Source organism: Lonchura striata, chromosome Z (genome assembly GCF_050655825.1).
Source record: "Lonchura striata isolate lonStrDom1 chromosome Z, ASM5065582v1, whole genome shotgun sequence".
NCBI lineage: Eukaryota > Metazoa > Chordata > Aves > Passeriformes > Estrildidae > Lonchura > Lonchura striata.
The window spans coordinates 22,401,931-22,418,172 of NC_140740.1; positions in this window are offsets into that span (position 1 = coordinate 22,401,931).

The following is a 16,242-nucleotide window of genomic DNA, read 5'->3' on the forward strand; positions in this document are numbered from 1 at the left end:
TGCCTTCTCTGCAAGAATGCAGTAAATAAATCATATGCTGCTTGCCTCTCCATACCTATATTGTCAGCGCTGTTGCAGCCCTCCGAGGTCGTCGGCAGCACATATCGGCCAGGCTTGCCTCTGCAGTCACCTGGGACACGGTGCACTCTATTTCAGTTCAGCACTTTTGCCGTCCTGGCTGCATCGGGACCCGAACCCTTTTTCGTCACTCCACCGTGGTGCCTATCACGTCGATCGGGTCACCATTTTGTGGAAAAAATGACGGGAGACAAGTCCATTCTATAATGTCAACAAGTCTCAGTTTATTTCAAGCACACATGTACAGTTATACCCGTTATAATGAAGCTTATGCATATTGCAAAATTTAAGCTCATCATTGGTGTATGAAAAACAGGTCAATCCCGCCTTTGGAGCTTTCTAAGCTTGCTTTGTTTTCCCTTACATTTATCTTTTGCTGAACATTCTACTGTTGGGAACCAGCTTAGCCAAGGACATAAGATATTATTGCTACATCTGCTATTGCTGCACTGTGCAATTTTCAGCTACTGCTTCACTAACTGCATGTAGTCATGTCCTTTCTCACGAAGCCATTCATCCACAAAACTCTCCATAGATATTAGGAGATTAGAAGAGCTGGTGAAGATGTGTCACAAATAAGCTGGATGATTAATATATGGAAGTACTATGCTGGCAGAAGAAGAGCAAAGTCAGGTGAAAATGGTAGAATTACTGGAAGCAGTGCAGAAAATCCAGCTTGAGAAAAATCAATACAATTACTCCAGGGAAACACTGAAAGGGGGAGATAACAATATTTTGAGCTGTGGACAAAAGAAATTTGGAGTGGAGATGTTGAGAGGTGTTTCTAGTAACACAGAAACGTAATTTTTAAGGTTTTCTTAACTGTCCTCCAGAGAAAAGCTGTAGAGTACAGTACAGAGGAACTTTTCAGCTCTTTTAGGATGGCAGTAGCAGAGGGAGTAGTGAGAATTGCTGTTGTTATTGGGACAGCTAACTGTGCCCCAGGTATAGAATTGTAACATTTCAGTATTTTCACCTCCTGAAAAACCAGAGGATCAAGCAGATGCCTCTGTGATTTAGTCAGCTGTAATGAATTGTGTCTTCAAGGCAAGGCTGTGGGGAGGCTTCTGTGAGGAGGTGCCAGAAGCCTCTCCCGTGTGTGACAGAGCCGGTGCCAGCCAAGGCAGACCTGCCTCTGGCCAAGGCTGAGCCTATCTGCGATGGTGATAGTGCCTCTGGGACAGTGGGGAATGGGGGAGGAAAACCTGCACAACAGAGGCAGCGGTTCCGGAAGAGCAGTGAAAGCATGTGAGAGAAGCAGCTCTGCACACAGGAAGGTCAGTGCAGGAGGGGAGGAGATTCTCCAGGTGCCAGAGCAGCCCATGGTGCAGCCCATGGTGAGGCAGCTGTGGCCCAGCAGGCCGTGGAGGTCCGTGGTGCAGCAGGGATCCTCCTGTGAAGGATTCTGTGTTGGAGCAGGTAGATGCTTGAAGGAGATTGTGATCCTCTGGGAAGTCTGTGCTGAAACAGGCTCCTGGCAGAAGCTGTGGCCCCAGGGAGGGAGCCACACAGAAGCAGGTTTGCTGTCAGGATTGTGACCCTGTGGGGTCTCACACTGGAGCAAACTGTTCCTGAAGTACTGCACCCTGTGGAAAAGGACCTGTGCTGCAGCAGTTCCTGGAGAACTGCAGCCGATGGGAAGGACCCATATTGGAGAAACTCGTGGAGAGCCCACTTTCCCGTGGGAGAGACCCACATTCTCCTTATCTTTCTCTGGGGCCTGGGAGTCATTTTTTTATGTTTCCTCTCCCTTGCCTGTGGAGAGGACAGATAGAGTGGCTTGGGTAGGCACCTGGCTCATCCCACCACATGTAGACAAGTACAAAGGCTATATCCAAGCACAGGCTGAGGAATTGGAACCTGGTTTTCCACATGGAATTTTCTAGTAAAATGAATGACATGCAGGGTTTCTTCACAGTTTTCTTTTACTTCCTTATTTATTAAAATTGAATCTTATTCTTTCAATTAATACATTGTCCAGAGTTTTGAGATGCAAGCACTACAAATTGTTAGGAAATGTCTGGGAAAAGGCATAGTTTAAAAACAAGTGGTGTGCATTAATCTTTTGAGGAGGGAACTGTAATTTCTCTTCTGGTCAGCAGCTGCATTAATTTTTGATCCATGGAAAGCTTTAAATGGTGCAAACCCCTGAGTTGTCTCTGTGATGTGATCCATAGGGTTTCTCCAAAGACGCTGGTAACATTCTGCACTAATGACATGCTCCTTGGCACGCTGATGGCAGGAGACAGCACTCTCTCCACCGTGACCCATGTTATTGTGGTGAGCATCCTGTGGTCTTTCATGTGGGGTGGAGCAATATGTATTGCTTTGGAAAATGAGGTCTTCATTTGTTTTACTTAAATTTGCTGAGCACTTTAGGTGTTTTTGTTTGGTAGAATCTGAATCAACTTCAAAGACTTTCTGAGTCCTCAGAGTAGAATGCATGTTTTGTGCAGTTTGGTGTTTTTCTGTGTGTTTGCGTTTTTCCTGTAAAAATATCTTATTTTCATGCCAATGGTTAAGTGTGGAATCAGGAGGAGTGGAGAGGGACAGAAGTGTAAATATTTCTGAACTTCCATGGTCAGCAGAAAATCCTTAGGGAGGCTTACCTTGATGTGGTTCAATGTGATTGTGTCAGATTTTGTCTTACCATTTGTTTTAGCAATACAGGTTTTCAGTCCATTTGTTTGCCCAGAGTTTTCTAGATAATGTGGAGTCTAATTGCTAGCAAAGTATTCAGATTGTTCATTTGTGATTATGTCAATATTCCTATGATGGAATTGAATAAGTAAAGGGAACTAGAATGTTTTTGGCAAGACTTAAGTACTGAAGATGAAAAGGTAAGTTTAGGTGCCTGCCTGTTTATCAGAGTTAAAAAAGCATGAGAATGATTTATACATTCTTGATGTCAGCCTACAAACTTTGTATTTTGAGTCCTTGTTTCCTTCATTCATAATATAAATCAAAACAGAAGAATGAAAAAGATGATTAATCAGTTATGTGCCTTAACTTACAGGCTTTGTGTATGACTTGTCTAAGCAATTTGTCTGTTTTTCTGATTATGTGGTGTCATACATTTTTTTAAATGCTTATCAGTGGTGAAGTGAGAATTTATTAAAATAAGATTTGTAGTTTGTGGTGTTTTCTTGAAATTTGGCTTCAAATACAAAATCAGAGAGGTTTCAGATACTCACTTTAGCCTCTAAAGTTAAGGTGCTTACAGCTTCAGCATTGTAATGCACTCAGCGCTGATAAAAACTTTTTGAGGCATTTTTGTTTCTTTATGGATAGTTTTTTTAAAAAAACCTATTACTTAAACTAGACTCACACATATTAAGGCCTCTGTAATGTGCCACCAAAACATGTATTTTTTTTTAGAGAAGTTTGTTTTTGTTAGAAGTTGTGAATCTGTGATGGTTTTTTATCTCTTTTTTTCCCCTTTTGTTACAGGATGAAGTACATGAGAGGGATAGGTTCAGCGACTTCTTGCTAATAAAACTGAGAGATGTGCTGCAAAACCAGAATAATTTAAAACTAATTCTCTCTAGTGCTGCTCTAGATGCAAATCTCTTTATTAGGTATTTTGGAAGCTGCCCAGTAATACATAGTAAGTCTTGATCTTAACTCTTAAGTCTGAGTATACCTGCCCTGAGACTCACAGATCTTACTAAACTGTAGCAAATTATTCTGAGTAAAGGCACATGATTAATACACTGAGAATTCCAGGAATCCTTGTTCTTTCTGTATGCAGGTTTCTTGTTTCTTGACTGTTTGCACCTCATTCAAAGTGAAGTGTTTTAGTCACTGGGAGTTCTGTAAATGCAGGTACATCCTGCCCCCCTCCACTCTTAATTGAAGAAGGAGGAAGAGGTCATTGAAGTTCTGTCTTCATGCTGATACAGGACTTAGGAGCTACATGAGTGTGATATATATCAGTGCATTCCAGTAGGATCTTACTGTTCAGGCTTTTTGAAGGTTGTTACTGGTTACTGGATAAAACACAAATAACTGTACCAGTTCAGTTCAGAAATACAGGCTTAGGCAGATTGGGTTTCACATGAAAAAAGAATCACATGATTCTCTGATTTAAGGAAAATTAGTAGTTGTTCATCTAGGTAAATATTCAGAAAAGACATCCAGTTTCGCTTAGTTTGTTTGCAGACTCAGTTACCTGCAGTTAGACTACATTCAAATGCAAAGAAAAGTTACCATTATTTGCTGGTTTAATTTCATTTGACTGATCTTAAGTAAAGGCAAAATGTAAATGCGTGGGAGATGGGGGGTTTTTGTGGGTTTGCGGTTTTTGCCCCACCCTCTTGGCTTGCAGGTTTTCTGCATGGGTGACCTCCTCTGGCACCTTGCAATCCTCTTACTTTTTCAACAGTAATGTCCAACTTTAATGTGTTTTGAAAGGTAGCTTTTAAGAGAAATGCTTTATCTGGCAATCAGGTAGACTCTCTGCATGTCAGCCTTTTTAAAAAAAAATCTCAATGGTTTTAGGAAATGGGATTGCTTACTGGTTTATTTTAGCAAATGTTTGTGAGGAGGAAACCTTTTTTTCCTTCCTTTTTTTGCAGATGGAACTGTTTAGTTCTCAGTTTTGAATTTTTGCCCAGTTGAATAAGGTTTGCAGCTTGTTGGAGACAGGAATCTGGAAATTACACGTGATTTCATGTTCTCTGAATTTTTTTTGCAAGGGAGTGCCTCAGTTGTGATTGTTGTATGACTTTCCAGTTTAGTCTTTTTGCAGCTTCCTGTTCTTTCAGATCGGTCAATTTGTGTTGGAAAATCTGCTGGCAATCTCTCCCAATCTTTCCAGTTTACCACAGTGTTTGTGCTGGTTATGTAACAGGCCAATAACAATTCAAAAGATGTTTTTTTCCCGTTGTTTTTTTTTTTTTTTTTTTGTTAATTTAAGAATTAAAAGAAGTAGCTTTTTCTGTTAATGTAATATACAAGGTTTGAGTCTCCTTCAGCAATACAGCTGACAAAATCCTGACCACAGAAACCACATCTTGTAGCTGTGGATCGCTGTAGTACACAGAGTTTGTGATCAGTGTTGGAAGGCTTCCTCTGTGACCAGCTTCTAAAAGTATGTGAATTGTGGATTGTTCTTTCTGAAGGAAATTCCTGAGTGTTCCTGAGTCAGGTTAAGGAACAAGAAATCAAAATGTAGAGATTTTAATCTTCATGCAAAAAGCATCCTGCAATGTTGACAGATAAGGTCTAAAAAACAGTCCTGTTGAAAAAGAAATCAGGATAAATTATCAGAAGGTAAAGGCCACTGGGATGTCTCATCTGTCAAGAAGTATTCAGTAAAGAAAGCTCAGCTTTGCTGAATTAGTAGAGGACATGGATATAAGGCTGCCTTCTCACATGATTCTCATGAAAAGAAAGTAGTTCAGTACAAGGATGTACTGTCTCTGTGTGGAACCTTGCAAAAAGCTGTATTAATTGCTTATTAATTAATTACATTTTTAATCCAGATGGCAGATTTACATGGCAAGTTCTTGTTTGTAAGCCTAAACAAAAACAGCTGTTTTCTTTTTCTCGTTTAAAAAAAAATTGTAGTTAATAACTGTCAATCTTCCGAACATCTCCTGCTGGAACACTTCATAAAATTGAAGAGGTTATGGAGAAACAAGGTGGCATTTGATTTTGGAAATGTTTTGTTTTGTACAGTTTTGAGAAAAATAAACTCCAGTGAAGGTAGTTTTTTAAAAAATTAATTCTGTAAGTGAAGCTGGTGAATATATGATCTTTTACGGATTTTTTCTATTTTAGTCCAAGGGAGACCTTTTGAAGTTAAAGAGATGTTTCTGGAGGACATTTTACGAAGCACTGGGTATACAAACAAAGAGATGGTGAAGTACAAAGAAAAGAAGCAGCAAGGTCAGCGGACTTGTTAATTCTAAGGGTTGGCAATGAGAATCATTGATTGAACAAACAATTAACAGGATTATTTTCTGTTGAAATTCCAGAGTCAGGAGATTAAATGAGTGTAATTTAGATGACAGCAAGTATCTTTAAGCTCTCAATATTTACATTATGGAAATAGTTTATGCAATTAAAGAAAAAAAAATCACTTTGATTCAGTGGTTGCATTCTGTTTTCACTCAGTTGATAAATGTCATCTTTTTTCTAATTATTATGCTGTAGAGTTATATATAACTGGGGGCTCTGCCCACATGAATACTAAAGAAGCATAGGATGTCTGTACCTTTGGGTGCAAATTAAAGTGCAGCTATTAAAGCAGGCATGATTTTGTACATCTTGCACTAAATGGACAAGGTATTCCCTTCAGTAACATTTTTCACTGCTTTCTTCAGGCATGGATGCATTTTTTTAAGTGTTAACACTCTTGAGCTAAACATCATTGGTTTTAAATTAAGTAGATACTGCTTCAGAAGTTTTCCTGGCAACTGAAAGTAATGATCCCAGTGATTATTTAAAGAAAAAGTAGAAAATGCAAACCCCAAAGCTATAACATTCAATATCCAGTCCTAACTGGATATTGATCACAGTGCTCATCTCTGATCACTGGGGTCAGAAAAGTTCAGTTAGGACACTGGTGTTTTCTGATGTTTCTTCCACTAGTGTAGAAAAGTAAGTTGTTACATGCAGGGACTATATCACTTGTCTTCAGAATTCCATTTGTGGAAAAAGATCTGGCCTGAGATTGTGTAGAAGGTGATTACTTAAGGAAGATACTTTGAATGCAGTAGTTTGGAATAATGGAGGTTTGGGGGGTTAAACAGCAAAGTGTTGGGTTTTACCTTGTTTTTATAGCCCGGGTGCAGTGCACTTTGGGTACCCTTAAACATGTCATTTATGTTGGACTGGTAGGAGCATTCTAGACTAAAAAAAGATGTTGAATGGGTAAAACTTGGTAAAACCTGCTGTGACTAACTTTTTTAGTAGAAGACAATGGATAATAAATATGACTCTAAAACTTTCTTGGGGAATACTTTGCATTCTAGAAGAGAAACAGAAGAACACTCTTGCTGAGTGGTGTTCAGCTCAAGATAACACTAACAAAGGGACATCTCGGAGACAAAAATCGGTTCCAAGGACAAATGAGGAGTACAAACGGTTGGATGATGGCGGTGACACAGTATTTAATCAACTGGTAAGTTTTTTCTTTAGTCGGAAGAGATGTTACAGGTGTTTATATTTGTGTTGTATTACTATCCATTTAAAATCTGTTTTCTAAAGTTCTGTCGAGTCTTTCAGGACATTAACGTATTTTAAAGATTACTTGATGAGGATGAACGGCTCTAGCTGAAGTGTGCTCTTCAGTTCGGGTGGTTGCACACAGCTTTTCCTCAGATCAAATGGCTCGACTGCCATTGTGTTCGTACTTGCGTATGACAAAATCAATGCATGAACTGATACCTGAGTGCTGGGTTTCTGTTGCTGCTGGGAAAAATAACCATTGCAATTCTTTGTGGGTAATGTATGAGAATAAAGACAACTCTTGGAAAAGATTAAACTTTCAATATTGTTTTTTATCTTCAGACTGAAAAAGATGTGAATTGCCTTGAACCGTGGATAGTAAAAGAAATGGATTCCTGTCTTTCTGACATCTGGTTGCATAAAGATATTGATTCGTTTGCTCAGCTGTTAAATCTTATTTTAACTGAAAATGTCAGTGGTAAGTTTCATGTGTTATTACATAAGAAAAAAGCAACCTCAGATGTACTTAGATTTTTATGGCTACTTTTATCTCCAGTTTCAAATGGTGTTAACCTTTGCATTCTGATGCTGACTGAAAAAATGATAGGGCTAGCAGAAATAATGAGTTGTTTAGTTAGTTGTTGTTTTGAAGTATTGACAGAAGTGTGTTTCTAAAACAGTGTAGAATTCATATGAACTAACTTCAGAGATAAAGTGAGGAAACAAATTCTCTTTGGGCTGGAATTTGAAAGCAATATTTGTACTATATTTAGATGAAAAAATAACATTTCTACTGGGTTTGCTGGATTTTTTTTTTTTTTTTTATTTCTCAGTTGATTATCGGCACAGTGAAACTGGTGCGACTGCTCTGATGATTTCTTCAGGGAGAGGCTTTTTGAGTCAAGTAGAACAGTTGATCAGCATGGGAGCAAGTATCCACTGCAAATCATCTAATGGCTGGTAAAAACAGAGAAACCAAAAGATAGATTTATTTGTCAATATAGGAGAGAGGAAGAAAATTCTTTATCATCTAAATTAATTTGCTAACTTATCACACTGCTGTAAGAACTATAGATTTTGACAGCCTCAACAATTTCTAACTCCTGATAATCACATTGTTTTCTGTAAATTCTAAATTGAATTCTTAATTACATGGTCTTGATTGTGAGCTATAAACTTTGCTTCAGTAGGTCTTATTTAAGATACTGGTTAGTAGAACAACTGTAATCTACTGAATTGGACCAAAATATTTGGCAATTGCTATTTTCATGGAGTTACACATATCAGAAGATCTTTCTGTTATGTTTCTAAATATATTGTAGCATGTAAAAATATTTGTGAATCTGTAGAAACTCAGGTTTTGTGGTCATGGAGTATGTCTTCATATAAACAGGGAAGTACAGTAAATAATTGTAGTATGGAATGATAAGAATTAGGATTCCAGGGGTCTGATATTTGGTACTAACATTTGAATAACTTGGGGAAGAAATGCAATTTAAAGATAAAAGAGTGAACTGCATAGTGAGAAGGACAGCTTCTGAAAGACATGAAATAGCCAGATGTTATGCCTGGGGTGTGACTTTTTGAGATGACTTCAAGGATACTGCAAACAGGCAGGTCTGATCTCTGCACCATTTTTAAAGGAATGGCACCTTCTTCCTCCTCACTTCCTTGTGCATGTTTGCTCCTGTGTAAAACTGACATTCTATTGTGGTAAAGAACTGTAGTCACCTAAAAGTCAGCTGTTAACACCTATGAAGCACTTTCAAATGGGAAGTTGCAGATCCAGCAATAACAGTACTGATGTCAATACAGAAATGGGTACAAAAGTCTGATGTCAATTGCCTCTCCTGATGTGCTCTTCATATGCATCTTTTGAAGTGAAAAGTCTAATAAAAATACTTGTGCAACTATTTCAGGATGGCTGTGGACTGGGCTAGGCACTTTGGACAGACAGAGGTTGTTCATCTGTTGGAATCCTACAGGTAAGCTGTAACTGTTTTGCAGAATGAGTTGTATATGATATACATAGAGTTGTGATGGGAAATTTGAGATTTGTGTTCTTCTAATCAGAACAGGTTTTAGCTTTTCATGCTCTAAAATCTGGACTTAATAGCAATACCTTTTTTTAAGAATAGGAGTATTTCAAAAAATAAACAGCAAAAAAGTTTGTACTCAATAGCATATTGTTTATGCTTGCACAACTTGCTAATTCTATACTATGTACCATTTTCTTTTCACATGCTTATTTTGGAAACAAATCTGTAATGTGTTTTTATCTATATTTTTTATATGCAATAGGCATATTAAAGAAAATTTGCAGAAGTAATGTGTACACTAGGCCATTCAAGAATGATTTTCTGATTAACTTACAGTTATCATACTTGTGGTAGTGTTTTGTAAAGATTATCTCTACTATAATTTCTTTTAGTGTAGTTTCTGCTAGTGGGAAATTTTTGGAGAAGACGTATCTCTCAAATATTTTTACTTGAACAGATAAACGAGAAGTATCTTTATACTTTCCTTTGCTTATGGTTGTGTTTCAATGAAGTTGAAGAAAACTAAAGTTACCACTAATAAATAAAGTGGCATCCTTCATTGGGTTAACATTGGAATCAGTAAACAGTAATAGTATGGTGATTCCCTTCTGCTACACTTAAACATCAGAATTCAAGACCAATAGTCATGTTGGTCTTGATCTAAGTTTGAGTTGATGGCTCAATGCAAACCCGAAGGGGCAGCCTTGATTCTGGTGTATTTTCCTGTTACAGCGCTTCATTCGGATTTGGAAACATGGATGAAAGTTCCAGTTCCCTGGTCCAAAAGAGTGCTAGTGACCTTAGTGCAGAGGACAGAGAGCTACTGACAGCTTACCATCACAGTTTTGATGATGAAAAAGTGGATCTGGATCTGATAATGCACTTACTTCACAGCATCTGTCATAGTTCTGATGCAGGTAGGTAAATACCTAACCAGTGGTTGTGGATTTGACTTCTGATAATCATGCTCTTTTTTCAGCAATCCACAGACGTTAAAACCTTCTGAGTGCTATTCGGCATGTATTTGAATTTTCTGTTTAACTTTGCAAACCCACTTCCTTTTTTAGGAGCAATTTTAATATTTCTTCCTGGGTATGATGAGATAGTGAGCCTGAGGGACCGCATTGTTTTGGATGACAAGAGATTTTCTGATAATGCTCACAGGTAAAACCTTTAGTTACTGTGGCTTTTCATTGCTTCTTTTAAGGATCCTTAAAATGTTCCTTTTGTCTTGCATTAGATACCAAGTTTTCATGCTTCATTCAAGTATGCAGACTTTGGACCAGAAGAAAGTGCTTGAAAGTCCACCTTTTGGCATCCGCAAAATTGCAAGTATTAGAGGACTTTTTCCAATGCCACAATGACCTATTTTGCCATTGCTTTTGCAGTTATTATAGTTTTGGTGGTTTTGGGTTTTTTCTTTGCAGATTCTTTCTACTAATATTGCAGAAACCAGCATAACAGTCAATGATGTGGTGTTTGTCATTGACTCAGGCAAGGTGAAAGAGGTAGGACTGCCTTAAATTTTCCTAGTGTGATTCTAAAACACACAGTGTATAAATTTTGGAGAACTTTTTTTTTTTTTTATTACTTTACAGTAAAGTGAGAAAAAGCTTTTACTAGCTGAGACCTAGTGCCTGTCAGGCAACAGTCCTTTCTGAAAGGCTTCAACATGCATTTGTTTTAAGACAAATACTGTAAACTATCCGTCTAAAAAACCTTGAAAATCTTGAATTTCAAAAATTGCGGAGCATTGAGATACTAGAAAGGAGATACCCTCATTAATTCACTTGAAATTGAGAAGGTACCTTTGTCTCAGAAGCTGCTGTATATATTACTATTTCATACTTTTTAGAAAACTCCTGTTGGTAATCTAACTAACTAGTAACTTGTATTTCATGTACCCTATTAAGTTTTCAGTTTGTATTCCTTTCTTTGTTTTTCTAGAAGTCTTTTGATGCACTGAGTTGTGCTACAGTGCTAAAAATGGGGTGGATTTCAAAAGCCAGTGCTATCCAGAGAAAAGGCAGGTAATAAATGCCTCATAGCGGTTCCCATTTTGCAGATATGCACAGTCCTTTATGTTTAGAATAAACCACACAACACAGTAATTGTTTCTGGCCTATTCTGGTGTTGTGTTGCATAGAGGCCAACACTGGTTCTCTGCAGACGAGTAGGTGTCAGCATGTATTTCCTTGGAATAATCTCCCAAGTTGTAGAAAAGTGATGCTCAGGCATTTCCCAAAGGTCTGGGTTGTTTTCCCCCCATTAATTTGTTCTCCTTCCTCTTTCTCCCACGTAGCACCCGCAGTCACAATGTCCAGTGGGATGTTTTCACATCATGTCTATGGGCAGAGGACTGCCTATTTCACTTTCTCCAAGCTATCCATGACTTAACAGGCCATGATTATATTCTTCCCAGCACTGTGGGGGAGGGCTCAGAAGTTTATGTAGCAACAAATGCCTGTTTAATCAATCATATTGGCATTAAGCTGCATGTATGCACATAGATGTATATGACTGAGAGAATTTGCTCATTCCTTCCTCATTCGCTCACAAGTTACTTCATCTTTATTCTACCTTTTACTCCAAGCATCACTTCTGTTTAGGGGATGTGAGGGGAAGCAAGAAAGTTTGCAACTGGTTCCTTACAACAATGGATGATTGAGATTTGGACTGGTCTTAGGTTAGCAAAAAACCCACAGCACTTTACATTAGAAAAGCCTTGTTTTTCTTTCTCCAGATTTCTCAGTGTTGGGTTAAAATTACAGTAAAAAATTGCCACACTCTCAAAAATAATTAATGATTAGGAAATTCTCATGTTGCATGTGACCTAACAACACTTTCTTCATGGTAGTGCCTCTTCTTTTCCATTCTGAGTTTCTGTGTCTGTTTGTTGGCTTTTGGTTTTGTTTTTAGAAAGAAATCCTCATTTTCACAACTTCCCATATTTTATTTTCAAGGGCTGGGCGCTGTAAGCCTGGGGTCTGCTTTCGTCTCTTCAGCAGGCTCCGATTTCAGAATATGTTGGAATTTCAATCTCCAGAACTTCTAAGACTGCCGCTTCAGGTGCATGTTCAGTTAGAAACGATAACTTTAAAAAATACAATGTCCTCAAACCATACTACTAATTGCAACAAATCATGTGTTTGGCAGCTGCTTCCAAATCTTGGTAATCTTTTTTTGTTCTGCCTTTTACCTTGCAGGAGATCTGTTTGTACACAAAAATTCTGGCTCCAATTAATTGTCCAATTGTAGACTTTCTTATGAAAGCTCCTGATCCTCCGCCTGCTGTAACTGTGAGAAATGCTGTGCATATGCTTAAGGTCAGAAAAGGAACAGGTTTAGATGGTAATTGTGTTTGATCCCAAATTTGTGGTGTAGCAGTTTACTGACTTCAGTTTGTACTGAAGCTGTTTTTAATTACTTAAGGATGTTTTGAAGTTTTGCTTGTTGTCTGTTTTCATTTTGTGTGTGGGGATGTGTTTTTCCATGTCAAGGGAAGAGAGTGCTTCAAAGTCTTGTCTCTGTTAATAGTCTGACTTGCTTCTTCAGTGTTTGGAAACAAGTCTAGTTAATGTCCATTATTCACATCCTTTTTGCTTTCACTGTAAATTGATTTTGTCCACTGTACCCATCCTCCTCTCCTTTATTTGTTTGTTTGCTTGTTTATGAACAGACCATAGATGCCATGGACCCTTGGGAAGATCTCACTGAGCTTGGTTATCAGCTGACTGAATTACCTGTAGAGCCACACCTCGGTAAAATGGTGTTGTATGCTGTAGTTCTGAAGTGCCTGGATCCTGTTCTGACCATTGCCTGTGCTCTTGCCTGCCAAGACCCTTTTGTGCTGCCCACGCTGGCCTCCCAAAAGCGTGCAGCCATGCTGTGCAGGAAGCGCTTTGCTGCCGGGACATTCAGTGACCACATGGCCCTGCTCAGGGCTTTCCAGGTAGTCTTTCATTTCAGAAAGTACTAATCACAGCACATCACCCAAGCAAAATGCAGATGTACCAGTTGGATGTAGAGTGGCGGACTGTGATTAAGTCCTCAGAGAAGACTTTCTTTTTGCCTAGTGCCTTTCCTGTGTATTGGACTCATAAATTTGTGAGGGAGCCCTTTTTGTAGTATGTTTTGTTTCAAACCCTAGAAAATTTTGAATGTTTCAACAACGTGCCTCTTTGCATCCTACTACACTGAACTTTGAATCATGATCTTAATGTAATGATCTTTATTTATTGTTTTAATTTGACATAATCATCACTGGAGTGAGCACATAAAGAGAATCTAATTGTTGAACAGAAAAAATAATCTGGTTTGATACATTAACTTTTAGAGTGGGTTTTGCATTCATTTTATTGACATAAATGTAATCTTTAAAAAAACACCTGCAGTTTTTAGTTTAAGTCCTTCAAATTAATAGGCAAATGTAAAAACATTTTCAGGCATGGCAGAAGGCACGCAGTGACGGCTGGGAGAGAGCCTTCTGTGAAAAGAACTTCCTATCCCGAGCCACAATGGAAATCATTACAGGAATGAGAACACAGGTGCTTGGCCAGCTTAGAGCCTCAGGTAGAGAAGTTGGAAACAATTTTAACATTGTTTTAAAGTCAAGCATATAGAAATTGTAACAAAAATCATGTTCACTGGTGTAATTTTCCTTAATTTGAAATACACTGTCATGCACACATTCATGCAGGGTATGGTGCAGATGAGGAATTGTGGCTGATCAAACTGAAAGCACCCTCATCTCCACATGCCACTGCATTTCATGTTTTAATGAATTATTCCCATAGGAAATGTCTTTATATTGCAGAAAATAGTGGTATCCTGTGTCAGTATGAAACCCCTTATCAGGAAGGATTTCAGTGTAATGGTTTCTTCTTGGTGCTGTTAAGGTTGGCAGTGGTGAAAAATGCAACAAAGAAGTCATTTATTTCACCTTTAGTTTCTGACTCCTTTTGAGAGCCAAACACAAGGTAACATGGCACTGTTTTGTCTCTTTCATTTGTCAGGTTTTGTGAGAGCCAGAGGAGGAGCTGATATTAGAGATGTTAATGCTAACTCTGAGAACTGGGCTGTAATTAAAGGTGCCTTAGTGGCTGGGATGTATCCCAATCTTGTGCATGTAGACAGAGACAGCCTGGTGTTGACGGAACCAAAAGAGAAGAAAGTGCGATTTCATCCTACCTCTGTTCTTGGTCAGTCTCAGTATAAAAAGGTAAAGACACTTTGAATTCATAGTTTAAAAAAAAGGGTACTAAAATCTGTCACGTGTTTTAGAAATGTCTTTTCCTATTTGTCAGTACTTCAAAAGCAGTATAGGCATTTAACACTACAGCTTTAGAAAATACTGTTCTACCCAGCTGATAGAATTGGAGTTGATTCATTTTTCTATCGTTTCAATTAGTCCTTTCTCTAGATGGAAAAGGCAAAAAGGCAAAAAAAACTGCCCTGCTATAAAATTGTTTTAAAGATATAATGATCCCTATTCTTAAAAGCAAGTTTTTCTCTGAAACTTATTTTTAACATTTCTTTTTAAAGCAACATATTTTGTTTTACCATGGTAGGATAATTGATGAATCTGGTTGAATTCTCTCACACTTTTTTATGTGCATGTGCGGCTTTCGGGGGTTTCTCGCCGCTGTCCCCCGTCCCTCCCCGGCCCCCCGGGACCCTCTGGCTAGCTGTCCCCTCTCGGGGCCGGGGTTTTCCGCGGTCCCGCTGCCCTGGGCTCACCAGGCAGTGGCTGGGTTAGCACGGTCCGAGCTGTGGCGCTGCCTCGGTCGCCACTAGGATTCGAGATAAAGAGACCAAGAGAGACCAATGGTATGCTTGTCCAGAGAGATTGTATTGCCTGAAGCATTGCAGGGACCAAAGGCCCCGGGCTATTGCCCAGATACAGTTTTATACAGCAAAATTAAGACTTAAGGTCTAAACAATAGAGACAGTGTCCAGCTTAGGCACATCAGAACCACCCCAAGGGCCAGGTCCAATAGGAACTGCTCAGGGGTGGGGAGAAAGGGGGTTTACAGAGGAATGCTGAAGCGGGACTTTCCTGAAACAATGGAGCATACATAAATGTATCTTTTCCCTCAGTTTCTCATTTCCAAGGCCTTTCTAAAACAAATCCTCCACACTACCATGCCAGCATGATAGCAACATGCATGTATATTTTTATATGTATATAATTGTACATGTATTTAATTCTCAAAATACAGAATCATAGAATGGTTTGTGTTGGAAGGGACCTTAAAGCTTATCTCATTCCAGCCCCTGCCATGGGCAGGGACACCTTCCACTAGTCCAGGTTGCTCAGAGCTCCATCCAGCCTGGCCTTGGGCACTGCCAGGTTGAGGCACCCACAGTGTCTCTGGATAAAATGAGAAATACGTTCAAATTTACATTAATTACAGGTAGAGGGTACAATAGCCTGGTTTTACCTGCTCTTCCACAGATTGCCCCAGCAAATGGACAAGCTGCAGCCATCCAGGCCCTCCCTACAGACTGGCTTATATATGATGAAATGACGAGAGCTCACAAGACAGCAAACATCAGGTGCTGCTCTGTTGTGACACCTGTCACCGTGGCCCTCTTCTGTGGACCAGCCAGACTGCAAAGTAATGCCTTGCAGGCATCTTCATCCTTTCAAGGTACACTGGAGTCTGGATTTGGGATGTTTCCGTTGGTATACATCAGCGTGTGACATGCAGAGCTTATTTTTCAGTAATATTTAATACATATATTGGCTGATTCTGGAAACAGCGCTGTTATAATTCCTGTAGCTATTCAGGAAGAGTTTGTTGGTTCTGTAACAAATCTCTCCATTTTGGGATTCCTTACCTATTCAAGTCCATAAATTACACAGTCGTAGGGTCTCAGAAACTGCAGTATAGTTTGTAAGGAAAGAATGCAGCCACAATATCTAATGAGAACTGTAGTACTGGTA